Raw genomic sequence first — 13486 nt, 5'->3', positions numbered from 1 at the left:
CATGTCTCGGCAGGCATTTTCATAGTCCCAGACCAGCTTGCTGCTGTTTGTCTTATCTTTGAGATTGTCCTGCTGTGCACGAGCTGTTTCGTAGAGATCAAGAATCGCTGCTTAAGTGTGATCCATCTTCATCAGTGAAGTAATATACTGTAAGGACTTTTGAGATGTTATCTGTTGCCATGTGACCATTAAGCAGATGCTTTTGTGCCTTCTGCCCTGGTTCTGTGAAAGGATGACGATTTTAGTCCTCAGCTCCTGTCACTCAGAGCCTATAGGTGGAGATGGGTGAGGCTGATGGAACTGGTGGGGGTCAGTAAAGCCTGTCATTCAAACTCATATCAGGGACCTCCTTGTGCTCAGGGACAAATCAGGGTTGGGGATGTAGGCTGAGATTTGAGATGGATTATTCCACTAAGCGGTGCAAAATGTGGATTTGAACTGGGCAGCTCCACAGCTCAAGGTCTTGCCTAATAGATGCTGTAACTGCCTGAACCAGTTGGCAAAGGTTTTGAGCAGAACAAAGGGTTTATGAGCTAAGCCCAACTTATATTCATTTCCACATTTCTTCAACACATATTTAGTGAATATTACCATATGCTGGACACTGAGGATATGGGCAGTAAGAGACATAATTCATGTTGCCATTTATTTTTTGGAAGAATATGCTGATGAAAGCACATGAGCCAAGGACTTTGGAATCACAAAGTGGGACTTGCTTTTGATCTGGACAAATTGGTTTATACCTTTAGCATAGCTTTATTCAGAACTTTCTAAAAACAGGATGCGCATGGGGAAGGGCATGACAATCCATCCTTTGGCAGAAACTTTTTCTCCTCTTAGGTTAAGAAGATTTCCAAGTCCTTGCACATCAAAACCAGGGATGTGAATCACCCTTGTTCATCAAGGGAAAAATCATTTTAAGCAAAAGCAACGTGCCTGGCTGTGCATTACAGATTCTACACAAAGAAGAGGGACACAACCCCTGATCTTGAGGAGTTCATGGTCCAAAATGATGTATAAATACACAAATTAGGCTAGGAAAGTAAAAACAGCATGATATCAGACACTGCAATGAGTGTTACAGGGAACAGAGGAAATACCAAGAGTTAGTAGCTTGAAAATGCACCTGTTGGCAAATTATTCCTTCCTCCCTCCAAAATGTCATTAAATCAGAGGCTGGCAAGCTAGGGCCTGCAGGCTAAATCTGGCCCTCCAGCTATCTTTGAAATAAAGTTTTATTGGAAGGCGGCCAACCTCATTTTCTTACTTATTGTCTGTGGCTGGTTTTTGCACCACAGTGGGCAAGTTGAATAGTTTCAACCGAGACTGTGTGGCTCACAAAGCCCAAGAGATAGTTATTATTGGCCCTTCATCGAAAAATGTTGCCACCCCTGATTTCAATTATCCAAATTTATCCTGCTGTTAATTTAAAGCATCAGAACAAAGCATAGCTGGTGGCAAATTAACCACCCCCCCCCCAAACCAAACACTTCATTTTCATCCTCTGAGTTTACCTTAAATTAATTTTGAGCATCAAAATTAAACATAGCCAAATCCCGAAGGCACCTGAGGCCCTTATGAAAATGTTTTTACTGACCTGAGATTCAGTGTTCTGCTTTCTGCCTTTATAGAGAGGTAAATCAAGAGCGCCTGTTTGGAAGAAATGCCTCTGTTCTTTGTAAACTGTAATTGAAGATATAATTCACGGTGTTCCTCAGTCTTTATTCAAAGCCGCTGGCACAAAAATTCTGCTTGAACTTCATTTTAGGACAACGTGGATCTCTGAATTGACTTTATAGGTTTTCCCAGTTCACAGTCACAACCCTGGTATGTTTCTCTCTTGCCATAGGTGACAGAATAAATGCAGAGCCAATTTCAGAGAGGAACTTAGTAACAGACTCATTACAGGTGCCAGAGCTGGGACTAGGGTGAGGCGAGAGAGAGGCATAGGGCGCAACATTTAAGGAGGCACTCATTCTCAGGGCAATGAAAGGTGGAGTTGGCTGTAAAATGTGGTACCTCCTTAAATTTTGTGCCCTAGGTGCCTCTTCAGCCTTACTCTTGTCATGTTGCTGGCAGGTCCCTGGTGACATCCATTCCCTCTACTTCCAGAAAGCAGGAGCCCTGTCCCAGTTTATCCCTATATGTAGGTTTTGAATTTTTTCTGATCACATAAGCTGATTGAGGGCATCCCTGGTGGCTCAGTGGTAAAGAATCCACCTGCCAATGCAGGAGATGCAGGAGACACAGGTTGGATCCCTGGGTCAGGAAGATCCACTGGAGAAGGAAATGGCCACCCACTCCAGTGTTCTTGCCTGGGAAATCCCATGGACAGAGGAGTCTGGCAGGCTACAGTCCATGGAATTGCAGAGTCAGATAGGACTTAGCAACTAAGCAACAACAAATTGATTTGGGTTCTCCTTGCAGTAGGAAGGGGTGCAGATCTCAAAAATCAAATCAGTGGGTACTTCAGAGACCAGAACTGCCATCTGTCCCCTCTGGGTCCAAATGTCAGGCAAGAGGGAGGCACAAGCCATGTGTCAGCTTCCTGGTGGGGGCCCAGCCTGGGACGTAGGATTAGGGAGGATTAGGCCAGTTCTCTTCATTGAGCTCAGGTTTTCATGTTGAGAAAGAGAAGGGGATATTGGATGAGGCTGGATCTGTTTGTCTGCAGTATCACATGGTATATCAGGACAGACAGAACCTGTGATTTCGGAAGTGGAGGAAACTGCAGGGATTAGGAAGTTCAGTGGTAGTGGGTGGTGATGGGAAGGCTGGGGAGGGTAGAGTGGGCTGAATCTCAGACTGTTCTGCCCCTTAGATGGTTAGTTCTTGGGAGGAAGGAAGAGAAGGAGGGAGAGGAGGAGAAAAGGAGGGAAAGGAAGAAGGAAAGAAGGAAGAAAGGAAAAGAAGGGAGGGAGGGAAGCAGGAAGATGGTATACAGTGCAGGGAAGCAGAAGAACTGGAGATCAGGCAGAATTTTCTTGAATAGCAGAACCAGGGACCAAAGCGAAGTACCCTTTATCCTTGTAATTTGAGGCCTGTGAAAACACCACAAACTTCAGATTTCCAATATTAAAAGAGTAGGGCTGTGGGGAGATGGCCTGGAGACACTTAATTCAAATAGTCTGGAAATTGGGAAATAAGTTATAGTACAAATAATATATGCCTGGTCATAAATTCATCCTTAAGAGATTGGCTGGCTCTTTTGCCAAGTAAAAATAGGGCCATGACTTGCCTACAGGTGGAGTTGGTTTTAGTCCACAATTTGCCCCTTTCTTCTTTATTCTCTGCACCCTCTCCCCTCCCCCATGCCCGGGTGGTACTCTAGTTTTTCTTTCACCCCCAACAATTCCTTATTTCTAACCTATGGATTACAATTCCTAGGCAGGCATGCGTTTTAATAGGACCAGATCATTAGACTCAAGTAAGAGGGACCAAGTATGGGGACTTCGGAGAAGACCAGGAATGGGCACTGCTTATGTAACATATTCTCTGTTAGGCATTGAAAAACATGTTAAATCAATTTAGTTTCACAACCCCTTAGAGGCAAAGTTATTTTTTTATATTTTATGAAACCTGAAGTGATAAGCTTGCAGGTTTAAACCCATAAACGTGGGTTTATGCACCCAGGTTCTCAGTGCATAAGGAAGGAAGCCAGGGTTCAAACCCACATCTATCTGATACTTAGGTCATTCTTATCATGTAATACTGCTGCTCGAATGACAAAATTTCAGGCATCAGTGAGTGAGTGAGGGGAAAAGTATTCACTTGGGGGGTCTTCTGCTAAAATACGATATATAGGTAGTCATCTTTCCTCTCCAGCTAAATGCAGTTATAGATCATAAACTGCTCCACAAAAGGGTTAATTCCTTCCGGATGGATTTATAACTGATCATACTTGCATCTGCAGTCTGTTTAGCTCAGTATGTGACTCACAGTAAGAATAGTAGCACACACTCATTGACACTGTGTACCAAGGATGATTTTAACTGTTATAGATGCATTGTTTTATGCCTAACAAGCACCCTGTAGGTAGGTTACTGTTACTATTCCCATTTTATAGTTGACGAAGCTGAGATACTGTGAGTTGAAGGAATTTGCAAATGTTCACTCCCAAGCAATGGCAGAGCTGAAATTTGTATCCCGTCGTTCTGGGTCCAGAATTCTGCCTCTCTTCCAAACAGGTGCTTAATTAAAATCTGTAGTTGAATAAATGTGCTACCACATCAGTTTGTATAGGATCTAGGGAATTGGGTGTTTGTTGATTTCACCAAAGGGTTCAACTGTGTCAGTTAAATGCTTGGTCAGTATTTTTGAAAGAATGGATTAATACTCCTATGATTTTCTTTACTGATTCCCTCACTACCCCCAACCCCATTCTGTCGATCAAGGATGATGTTCCACGTTGGCAACAGTGGGCCTTCAGAAACAAAACCCTCACTGAATCCCATAGGGTAGCACCCATGGAACACACTGGACCATTTTTCAGGGTCATTTTTCATAATACTTAGATGCCCAGAAAAATGCAACCAAATTCATTTGAGTGTGTGCATGTATTTGCACTACTTCCCAGGTGGCTCAGTGGTAAAGAATCTGCCTGCCAATGCAGGAGACACAGGAAATGTGGATTTGATCCCTGGGTTGGGAAGATTCCCTGGAGAAGGAAATGGCAACTGACTCCAGTATTCTTGCCTGGGAAATCCCATGGACGAGGAGCCTGTTGGGCTACAGGTGGACACAACTGAACAACTGAACAGGCACACATGCATATGTTTGCATAGAATTCTTTTAATATTTAAAAAAATTATCATTAAACAACCCTGTTTTTTTTTAATTTTATTTTATTTTTAAACTTTACATAATTGTATTAGTTTTGCCAAATATAAAAACCCTGTTTTTATGGCAGACAGTTTTATTTTGAGAAGTTTTCCCCTATTTTAAGGGTCAGGGACTTGAGGCGGAGTTTGGGAAATTTCCCAAGAGCATGTGGATCATACATGGAGATGCCAGGACCCAAATTCCAGAAGTCTGGCTCTAAAGGCCACATCAACGGGGTCTTCTGAAGAAGGTGGCAGACCTGTTCTGTGGATAGAGGAGAGGGTTTGATTATTGATGTTGGGGGTCCATGTTGCCTGTTAATGATAGGGTGTCTGTGGAGGGGAGATAGATCAGTCTGGCCATGCCCTAAGACTGGGGTAGATTGGTTTGGGAATTGTCATTTACCACCTTGTGTCAGTCTCTGTGCAGAGACATTATTTAATCTAGACAGTAGCCTGTGAAGTAGTTTTAACCCTTCTGTTTGAGAGATGAGGAAAGCGAGGCTCTGGGGTTAGGGCAGGGAAATGGGTCACGTAACTTGTTCTACTACTCAGCTGTCATGGTACAGCTTGGGTGCAAGTCCTCTGCTGTCCATTAAAACAGCTGTCTTTTGAAGTCATTGGGGTTTCTCTTCCATCCTGTCCCCTCAGAGTTGGGAGGGAGTTTAGAGGGTTAAAGCAGAGGACCTGTGTGTGCGACATCAAGGTCAGTGGTCCCCAAGTTGTACTAGTCACTTCTGTTTGAATTCTTCTGGTGACTTCTAGGAGGCAGCATTTCTCAATATTCTTGGTAAGGTATGTTAGGCATACCATAAACCACCTGGATCTTAATGGTGTGGTTCAGTGAGTTTTTTACAGATGTATGCAGCCGTGTGAAATAGGCTGTTACTCATCTCAAGATACAGAACATTTCCATGACTCTGGAAAATTTCTTCATGCTGCTTTCTTATCGATATCTGCCCTCTTCCCTCAAACATAGGTGATCATTATTGTGATTTCTGCCATTCTAGCTTATTCTTGCCCACCTTTGAACTTCATTTACGTGGAATCAGATAGGATATTCTTTTTTGTGTATAACCCCTTTCACTCACAGTAAGGTTTTTGAGATTTATATGTGGCTTGTACGATAGATGTATGTTTAACTTCAAAAGACACTGTATCATTTTACAGTTCCACCATTAATGTCTGCGAGTCGTAGCTCCTTTGTTTCTCTGTTGACAATTAGTATTGTCAACTTTTAAATTTTGGCCATCCTAATGGATTTGTAGTGGTGTTTTATTGAGGTTTCAGTGCGTATTTCCTTAAGTTCTTTGTCAGATAAGCGTATTGCAAATATTTTATCCCAATCTGTGGCTTATCTTTTAATGATCTTAAGTGTCTCGATGAGAAGTTTCACATTTTAATGCTATTTATCACTTTGAAAACAGCGCTTTCTGTTTCCTAAAACATCTTTACCTACCCCACTGTCCTCTAGATCCTCTCCATTGCTGCTTTTTACAAGATTTATATTTAGCTTTTACATTAAGTCTGTGATCCCTCTCAAACTAATTTTGTGTATATTATTAGAAAAGAGTTGCGATTCCTTTCTTTCCCTTTATAAATATACAGATTTTCCACTTCCATTTATTGAGAAATGCCCCCTGTCTAATGGGATTGCACTGGTACTTTTGTTGTAAATCAACTTTCTGTATACACGTGAGTCTATTTCTGGCCTCTTCTCTCATTAATCAGTTTGTCTTTGTTTAGGCCATAAAATGCTGTCTTAACACACTTAATTACATGTACGCTTATAGTTTTTATTAGAAAACAGTGTTGTATTTTGTCAGACTTTCCCCTGACATCTATCAAAATGGTCATATGAATTTTTTAATGTGTTAATGTGGTAAATTACATGGCTGGTTTTCATTTGTTAAGCTACTCTTGTATTCCTGGAATAAACTCCAATTGCTCTTGATAAATGATCTTTTTTACATACTTAAAGATTAATTTTACTAGTATGTATTTAAGGATTGTTGTAACTATGTTGATGAGGTATATTGGTCTGTTAATTATTCTTTTTTTTTTTTTTAGTAATGCCCTTGTAGAGTTTTGATGTCATGGTTATGCTGACATCATAAAACAATTTGGGAATTGTTTCCTCTTCCTTTACCCTGTAAAAGAATTTGTCTAATATCAGTATTATTTCCTTCTTAAATGCTGGTAGAAGTCTCCAGTGAAAACCATCTAGTCATGAAATTTTCTTTGTAGAGATTTTTCTTCCCCTCAAAATAAAGTTTATTGGTGAGAAGAATTTTTTTTTAAGTTCTCTTTTTTAAAATTTTATTTTGATGAAATATAGTTGATTTACAGTGTTTTGTTAATTTATACTATATTGCAAAGTGACTCAGTTATACATATGTATATGTTCTTTTTCATATTCTTTTCCATTTTTTTTTAAATCACAGGATACTGACTATAGGTCCCAGTAATATACAATAGGATTTTGTTATTTATCCATATTATATATAATTGCTTGCTCTGCTAATCCCAAATTCCCAGTCCATCCCTTCCCAACCCTTCTCCCCCTTGGAAACCACATGTCTGTTCTCAGTCTGTGAGTCTATTTGTAGATAAAGTCCTTTGTGTTGTATTTTGGATTCCACATATAAGTGATATCGTATGTATTTGTCTTTCTCTTTCTGACTTCATTTAGTATGATAATCTCTAGGTTTATGCTGCAGATAATGCTGCAAATAGCATTATTTCATCCTTTCTGTGGCTGAGTAATGTTCAGGTGTATATATGTACCGTGTCTTCCTGATTCATTCGTCTGTCGGTGGTTGTTTATGCTGTTTCCATCTTTTAGCTATTGTAAAGAGTACTGGTGTGAACATAGGGCTGCATGTATTTTTCTGAATTAATTATCCTTTGTCTGGGTATGTGCCTAGGAGTGGGATTGCTAGATGGTATGGCAACTCTATTTTTAGTTTTTTGAGGAACCATCATATTTTTTCCATAGTGGTTGTACCAATTTACATTTCTACCAACTGTGTAGGAGGGTTCCAGTTTCTCTTTGTGGAGAGGTTTCTAATTGAAGTTTTGATTTCTTTAACAGATGTATGGTTGTCTGGATTTTCTGTTTCTTCTTGTGTCACTGTTTTAAAATTTTCTACTTCATTTCGTTTTTAAACTTACAGCCATACTATTGTTCATTATTGTTTAGTTATAAGTCATGTCCGACTATTGTGTGACCCCACAGACTTTGGCCCTGCCAGGCTCCTCTGTCCATGGGATTTCCCAGGCAAGAATACTGGAATGGGTTCCCATTTCCTTCTCCAGCAGATCTTCCCAACCCAGAGATGGAACTGTGTTTCCTGCTTGGGAGGCGAATTCTTTACCACTGAGCCGCTGGGAAGCCCCAGCGTCCACTGTAGCCCTTCATTATCTTCTTAATGTCGATAGGATCTGTAGTTACGTCTCTCATTTTTAGAGGGCTCTGGGTGTTAAAAAGTTCATTTCACATCCGTTGTTTCATTTTCTACTCATTGAGTTTCTTTCAAATCAGGAATAGATCATTTTCTTCACTCTTTAGTATATTTGTTATGCTTTTGACACAAGCTGAAAAAAAATTCCCCTCACCACAACCTTTATTTCTTCTCACCTATCCATCTGCTTGCTACTCAACCATTAGGATTCAGAATTAATGTGAACCCCCTTCTGATATGCACATCATAATGTATTCCACGCATGCACACATCCAGCTACACATATGCCTACCACCACACACATACTCACATAGATAGCTACTTAATGCCTTTCCTTTGCATCACTTTACTCAAAGTACTAATTTCTTAAAATTGTGATAGAACCTTTATATTGTTTCTTTCTCTTGGTAGATGATAAGCACCATCAAGGCTGGACTTGTATTATTCCTGTTGGAAGCTAATACTTAGTACCTATTGCAATGCTTGGCACATAATAGATCCTTGAGACATCCTGATTGGGTGAACACACCAATCTACACTGAGGAGAAATAAGTTGTTCTCTTTGAAAATTCTATCTAATAATATTAGTTTTGCTAGAAGGCAGTGTTGAAAAATAGGTAGAGATCAGGTTATGGGGAGCCTTGACTAACAACTTACAGAATCTAGATATTTCTTTGTTCTTATTTTTCATATTTTCCTCCTGTCCCTCCTATGTCTTTGTTACACTCAGTACCCTGGGGGATAGAGGGGCCCACCCCCGGTTACAAGGAAAGATGCTGAGAAGTCAAGACAGAGAGTGGAGCGAGGGGATTGGGGGTGGGTGTAGCAAGAGTGTCTCCTCCTGTCTGCCTCTGCACAGCCCAGTGTTTCTTCTCTGCCTCAGTCCTATGCATAGGATTAGCAGAGGATTTGAGTATTTGGGTTATGTTGGTAGTGGGAGGTGGGATGGGAGGAGGGGGCCATTGGTTTTTCTCTCTAGTTGGGCATCACATCCTATAAAGAAACCCTTCCTTTGAGCTCTCCATCATTAGACAGGATCATTAAAATTAAAAAAAAAAATCACCCAGGGGCCCCAAACGCCTACACTCTATTCTGTACCCCCTGATTTGAGGAATTTACAGCCTTTCCTCCTTCCATTCCCCTAAACCATGTCCAAAGGAGCTTACGTGGTAATTTACAGAATGAAGCTGATGGATCAGCTTGTAGGACATCGTGGATCAACACGTGCCTCCCTCCCCTCCTGACTGCCTTTCTGACGTGCTTCATGTCGCTGATGCTCTGCGATTCTTGCATTTTGGCGGGTGGGTAAGGGAGGACAGAGATGCTGGTGAGCCATACTGGGCTGGACTGAGGACCTGTCTGCAGCAAAGGTCAGAGAAACACAGGTCTAGAGCATCAGCTTGTGCAGGAAGTGATTAAAGGCAGCCTGGAGCCCAGCTAGCTCTCTGCCTCCACCATGATCTCCAGTAAGATTCTGGTCTACCATTACCCACCCAGCAGCTCCAACACAGAGGTCTACAGACCTGCCAGGCGCCGCAAAAAGTCGCTGGGAGATTTGTTCCAAAACGGCTTCCGGGTGAGGTCTGGGCCCAGCGTTGCTGAGAAGGAGGAACCACAGAGCTTCAGGCAGTCAGTGGTGTCTTGCTGCAGAGTTTGCACCTCTTGGGGTAAGAAATCCCCTCAAAAGCATCCTGTGTTCTGAGAGGCTGCCCAGGAAAGAAGAGCCCTCTCTGTGGACAAGTGGACAAGTGATAGGCTTCTCCATTCTTCTGTGCTTAGCATCCCCCCTGAGCACAGATGTGCTGGGCCAAGCAGAAACCTGGTCCTTCCTTCTTAGAGGAATATAACTGGTCTCTAGAGCGACTAAATGTTTCTGAGCTATTAAAAAATATATTTTAGCAATGTTGGAGAAGGCTTGGCAAATGACAGAAACAGCCTCCTTTTTTATTTATTAAGTAATAATAATTTCCAGTGAGTCAGCATTTTTTAAGAAAAGCATTTGAAGCTGTCGACAGTATTTTTTTGTGTTTTTCAGGGATAACAATGCTGTTTTGGTTTGCTTTCTTCTGCTTTCAAATCGGGCCATGGTAATGCTTTCTTGCCTATCTTGGATGGTATTTCAGTATTCTCACCCAGCAGAGATCATAAGAAATATCCTCTGGCAGATTTTCTTGTCTCCACTGCTTTCCAGTAGGGATTTGGTTTTATTCGAACATCTATAATGTATGGGGGTTTGAAATAAATGGCTTAACTTTGCATTTCTGGATCTAAAAATTCCAGTCGTAGGAAGAGATATCTTTTATTTCCAGAAAGGTTAGTGTTACAAGCAGCTTCTTTAAAATGAAGTATAGTCCCTTTGAAACCCAGCTTAAGATTCTGATGTGCATGGGCCCAGCTCGACTGTCTCTGCATTATATAACTATGTAGAGCAAAATTCCAATTAGCAAGCAAGGGGTAGGTGAGTCCCACTCAATCGTTTTCATTAGAATGGGCATAAAAGACTTCTCTGAGCTGTAACATCTGCATGAACTTCATTTGGAATCTACATATTCACGCCCCCATGTCTGTGACCCTAGATCTGCTGACCAAATTGTTCTGTTTCCTCTTTCTTCATGTCAAGAAAGAACTACTTGGTGCTTTATAACATCCAGCATTGCCAGGGGCCAATATTAAAGCTGCTCGAGAGATGAGTGCAAATGACGGGATTATTAAGCTAAGAGAAAATAGAGCATTTCCTGAGAAAGAATCAAGGAAGTAAAACCACAACTTCAACTTAGTATTTAGTCTCGTTACTTTACCCTTGAAAGGGGTTCTCACAAATTCATTCATTTTCAGCAGTGAGTGCTGACTATGTGCCTGGCATCGCTGTTTGGGAAGATGATGGACATGGCGGTGAACAGGTGAATGAGGTGCTCTTGCAGCGGAGCTGACGTTCTCTAGAGGAAGACAGGCAAATGAACAAGTGAATATGATCGCTGTAGATTGTAATAAATACTGTAGAAAAGAACAGCGTAATGGGAGGTGGAGTCCAGGTTGGGTGGCTAGAAGAGACCTCTCTGAGACAGTGTCAGTTGAGCCAGCCTTGCCACCATCTAGGGGAAGAACATTCCAGAAAGGAATGGAAGGGAAAGCCCTGAGCTGAGTATACACTGGGAGATATTCTGGAGCAGAGTTGCGCTGTGGAAGGTGTGGGGATGGGGAGAATAGAGATGACATGCGAACAGACTAGATCATGGAAAACTTTCAGAGCAGGGTGAGGAATTTGAACTTTATTTCCAGAGAGATGGAAGCCACCCGAGGGCTTTTAGCTGGGAGCGATGTGATCTGATTGATGTCTGCAAAGAACATGTTGGCCACTTCTAGGAAATGGATGGTGGTGAGTGGTGGGCTGAGGGAATAAAAGTGAAGACCAGCTTGGAAGCTGCTGGCCAAATTAGAGGTAACAGTGGCCTGGACCACAATTCTGGCATTGGAAAGGGAAAAAATGAGTTTTTAAACATATATATTTAAGAGGTGGTTCAACAAGACTTATTTGTTTATTTATTTTAAATGTTTCCTTTCTGGTTCCTGTATTCAAATAGAAGATTCTCAAAGTGCAGCTTCATCTCTGTGCTTTCAGGGTCTAAGACAGCGAGTGACTGGTGCAGAGAGGTACTCACTGCACATGTATGTCATGAAGGAATGAACAAAGGAATGAATAAATGAACGGATAGGCGAGAATCCCAGTTTGAATATTAACTGATGTTTAGTGTCTGTCAGAAAGGAAGCAGGACTGGGATAAGGTAGGGTACAGAACAGCCTGAGAAATTATCGAGGGAAAAGTTTTGAAAAGGTCAGACAAGCAAGCACTGTTTATAAAACACAAATTCGGACTGGAGAAACAAAATCCCAGGGGCATATGAGAACAAGAAAGACAGTCCTCTTCCTCCAGCTAGGAAAAAAAGGCTCTGATTCTCTCTGTGTTCGTGGGGAGAGAACTTGGTCCGGCAGTGATGGAGCTGGGGGATGGAAGGTGGTACCCAAGGATGGGAGCAGGGTGCAGGGACCACCCTGGAGAAGTCTCCCTGGTCTTGGGTCTGTCCCTTCTTACCCTGATGATTCTTATCCTTAGTGTAAGCTCTCAAGCTTCAAGGCCAGATGACTTTGACCTTGTCAGACACCACAAAAATAATTGCTTTTTGGGATTTATGTGGGGGAGGAGGGATTGGAAATGACAGAGGTTTATTTGAACCTTTCAGCTTTTTGGATTTAAAGATTAAGAAGTTAAAGGGAATGTAAAACAGCAAATTGGAAAACCCTTTCCACCCCAGGCTGGGGTATGTTTGCTTTTGTGTTTTCTCAGTCTTGTACTGCGGTGGGACCTTGCTTACAGAAATTGCTCAAGTCCTTTCTGTCCTGGGATGGTGGGGACCCTGCTTGGTGAATGATTCATCATTTACTTGCTTGTCCCTCAGTCTCTGTCAGTATAATAATTCTGTGTCCATCTGAGAAAGAAGTCCTAAATCCCTTAACTTTTCTGGTCAAGCAGCACTGAAATTACATGGCACTGGATCTCAGGATGCCCCACTTGGCTGGTCAGGTCCCAGGTGCCAAGTGTGACACTCTGAAGAACCAGGAGTAGCCAGCGGTCCTTCCTGCCTGGGCCACTGGCCTTGGGTTCCTGAATTGTTGAGAAGGACATAGGGCTCAGAATCAGAAGACCTGTCCTCAGTCTTGACTTGCCATTAACTTTATAACAACAGTAACAAAAAATTATGCATAAAATAGGAATTTTATATAATTATAGATAATTTTAAAAACTCGATCCTACCTTGGTGTCGTAACTCTGTCATCATTTTATTCACTTTCTAGTTTCTATTTTTCATATGCCTATAGTTTTCATAGTTTTATCAGAGAGAACATGCACTTTATATTTTTAAAATGTTTCCAATTTGCTGTATTTTTATTATAATAAAAATGCATAACATAAACTTTTCCATGTTAACCATATCTTAATGCTCAGTTCAGTAGTGTTAAGCATATTTGCATTGTTGTGAATACTTACACCGATTCCAGAATATTTTCATCTTGCAAATGTGACACATTAAACAGCTACTCTTTTCCCAGACTCCTCAGCGCTTGGTGATCACCATTATACTTTCTGTATCTACTTCTTTAACATTGTATCATAAGCATATTCTGTCTTGCTATATTATTTTTTCA

The 13486-nt window shown here is 41.4% G+C and overlaps 1 protein-coding gene across 17 annotated transcripts in view; it reads left to right on the top strand.

Annotated features, from left to right (window-relative positions):
• Positions 1-13486, top strand: part of KCNMA1 (potassium calcium-activated channel subfamily M alpha 1) — a 772527-nt gene that overhangs the window by 480770 nt on the left and 278271 nt on the right. The window lies entirely within an intron of this gene.

Source organism: Bubalus bubalis, chromosome 4, assembly GCF_019923935.1.
Source record: "Bubalus bubalis isolate 160015118507 breed Murrah chromosome 4, NDDB_SH_1, whole genome shotgun sequence".
NCBI classification, from domain to species: domain Eukaryota; kingdom Metazoa; phylum Chordata; class Mammalia; order Artiodactyla; family Bovidae; genus Bubalus; species Bubalus bubalis.
Note: the sequence above shows the minus strand (reverse complement) of the source record. Positions and strands in the feature narration are given on the sequence as shown.